Source organism: Elephantulus edwardii, unplaced genomic scaffold (genome assembly GCF_000299155.1).
Source record: "Elephantulus edwardii isolate Elephantulus edwardi_28Jun2011 unplaced genomic scaffold, EleEdw1.0 scaffold00124, whole genome shotgun sequence".
NCBI classification, from domain to species: Eukaryota; Metazoa; Chordata; class Mammalia; order Macroscelidea; family Macroscelididae; genus Elephantulus; species Elephantulus edwardii.
The window spans coordinates 10,316,559-10,319,839 of NW_006399874.1; positions in this window are offsets into that span (position 1 = coordinate 10,316,559).

A 3,281-nucleotide genomic window follows, 5' to 3' on the forward strand; every position below is an offset into this window, starting at 1 on the left:
CTAGTTTTAAATACAATAATGGCCTTATGTAGTATTTATCCTTAAGAGACTGTGTTAGTTCACTCAGCATAATGCTCTCCAGCCTCTCTCAAGTTATATAGTATTTTTTAAATTGTTGTTCTTGAGTGCTGCATAATATTCAGTCCATTGTGTGAATGTACCAAAATGACTCAATCCATTCATTTGTTGATGGTATTTGGACTGTTTCCATTTTCTCACAATTGTAAATGATGCTACAATAATTTGTACAATAATGTACAAATTTCCATTTGTGTCTCCGTTCTATTTTACTTGGGATATATTTGTAACAGTGAGATACTGGCTTATATGAGATCTCCATATTCAGCTTTTTCAGGAGTTAGTGTAGCATTTTACAATCCTACCAGCAGAACATGACAATTCCAATCTTTATACATCCTCTCCAAAATTTATTGCTTTCTGTCCTATTAAACTTTGCTACTGCTACTGGGGTAAGATGGGGTAAGATCTCACTGTGGTTTTGATTGTAACTCTCTGGTTGCCAAGTTTTTTTAAAAATCATTTCTTCCCATACCTTGTCAACCTGAATGTCTTCCTTTGTGAAAAGTCTTTCCATGTCTTTTTGCTTTTTTTGTGATTGAGATAGCAGTCTTTTTGTGTGTGTGTGGAGGCTGTGTAATATTCTGTAAATTTTTGTTATGAGACACTTGTTTTTTGGGTTTTTTAAAAATAATAAAAATTTATTTTAATTGTTATTTTAATGAAAGATTACAGGAAAGTTAGATTTTCATTCATTCATTGTTGAACATTTCCTCTCTCCTCCTCTCTTTCCCCCTCTCAGTTCACTTTCCATTATTTTCAATATTTATTAGTTGTTGCACAATTTCCTCCCTCCCTCTCCACTTCCCTCTCTGAGGCCACTTTGCAATGTGTCTTTTATTCTGAACTATTGTCATACATACAATGCCTAATCATATATTCATTTTAAACAATTCTTTTCCTTCATATGTTCCAATGCAGTGTTCATTATCTATCCACGCTTTTCCTATTCTCCTCCCAACTCCCCCATTGCTTTATAACAATGGTGTTATGCAGTATTTGTCCTTTTGTGATGAAGATATTTCACTCACATAATGTTCTCTAGGGTTACCCATGTTGTGTAATGTTATATGAGTTCATTGTTTTTCAGTGTTGCATAGTATTCCATTGTGTAAATATTCCATAGTTTTTCTATCCATTCATTTGTTTGTCTATGGGATTATGAGACCCTTGTCTGATATGGCACTGCCAAATGCTTTTGATTCCCTCCTCTCCCATCTATAGATTTTCTTTTCACTCTTTTAGAAAGATTTTTATGAGCAAAAGGACTTAATCTTTAAAATTACACTTTCCTCAATGTTATCCTCTCTTGGTTTTACATTTCTGGCTGTATTTACCAGCTGATTTATACTGTAGGCTAAGGCTTTTAAGTTTGGAACCATTTTTTTCTCTTATGATCTTTATGATTTAGAGTTCTACTTCTAAATTTCTGATTCACCTTGAATTGATTTTTGTGTATAGTATGAGATGTGGATCCTGTTTTAAACCTCATTTTCTATTAACCAAAATAAAGTTAATTTTATTTTGTGAACTTATTTTGTCATAATATTTATAACTACTGTAGTAACCATCTAGGGCAATGTGGAATTTTTCAATAGGCTTTTAAGGCTGTAATAGTTCATGGCAGTTGTCGGGCTTCCATTCACTTACCTCCTCTCAAGGAGCTGGCTGGTGGATTAAAAGGATCAGGGATTTTTAAATTTTTTTGTTTCTTTTTGTTAACAGCTGAACATGATAACTACAGTACCACCGTTGTTTTAAAACAAGAAATATTTCAGTAATTTATTCAATGCTAAGTAACTAGTAAAGATTGAGAAAATAATAGACTAATATCTCCTTATTAGTTAGATCTTTAATATGATTACCATTTAAGGTCACATATTCCTGAAACAAGACAACAGCAATATTGGGAAATAAAATATGAGAAAGTAAAACATAGAGGAAATCTGGTTCTATTTTCTTGTAGAGAAGAATAGAAAATAGGTAAGTTCAATATAGAGCTTCTGAATGGCCATTATGTGTTTGAATTTGGTAGATCCTTCAAATAAATGACTGTGAGTCAAGGCTGATTCATACTATTAAAGTGTTTTTGACATAATACATAATTGTTTAATTTGATTTTCTGTGATAACTTCAAGGATTTTGTTTCTATACACCTAAATTTATCCTTTAGTTGAAAATAAGCATGAATCATTTCACTTCACAAGTTAATTAGTTTAGTTCCAAGCTATTGGGGATAGAGGCTTTGAAGTAGAAGTGCCTTTCCATCATGTCTGTTTGAATAGACACAAACCACAAAGGAACTTGAAATCACAAATTCCTGTGTGAATTGCTGTAAAATGGACCAGTGCAGCTAATGCAGAATCATCCTTTCCCTATAAAATCTTTTGCAACAATATAATGAATCAAGAATCTGTCACCAGAAAAAAAAAAAATCAGCAGGACTATCTAAGAAGATAAGCAACAATCTTTCACCTCTCATATTACTAACCTGCTGTTGTTCACTTGTTATTTTACTTGTGCTTTTCTAGCAGTGGCTTATGTACATTTTAAAGTAATGTAGTAGCCTTTTATTTAATTATGATATAATTATATGAACTTTTAAAACTAGTTTTATGTTTTAAAACTATTTTTAAAACCCTTTCTCTTTTTACCCTAGCAAGTGACATAAAAGACTTCACAGAGGAGGTAACAACAGCAAAGCCAGATTTTGAAAGTTAGATTATGGTCAAGTTTTTTGTAAAGTGAGTGCGACTCAGGAAGTACTTATTTCTGCAAACAAGAAAATTTACACTGGTTGTTTAGTGCCATTGAGTTGAGTATGACTCATAAAGATTATATAAACAATAGATCTAAACTCTGTATTACCTACCCTGTGTCATTCTGATAATCTCTGACACACTTGAGACCATTGATGTAATTGCTGTGTCAATACTTCTGGTTGGAAGCCTTCCACCTTTCCAAGCATGGTGTCCCCTTCCAAAATAGCCGATTTCTACCAACATGCCCAAAGTATGAAAGATAAAATTCCACCATCGTTGCCGCCAAGGAACACTTTGGCTGGACTGTTTTAGAAGCCATATCTGTTAGCACTCTTCTCCATCATCGAAGCTCAAAGGCATTGATTCTTCTTCAGTCATCCTTATTCATTGTCTAACTATCATATGCATAGCAAGTGACTGAAAAGACCATACCCTAAAGAA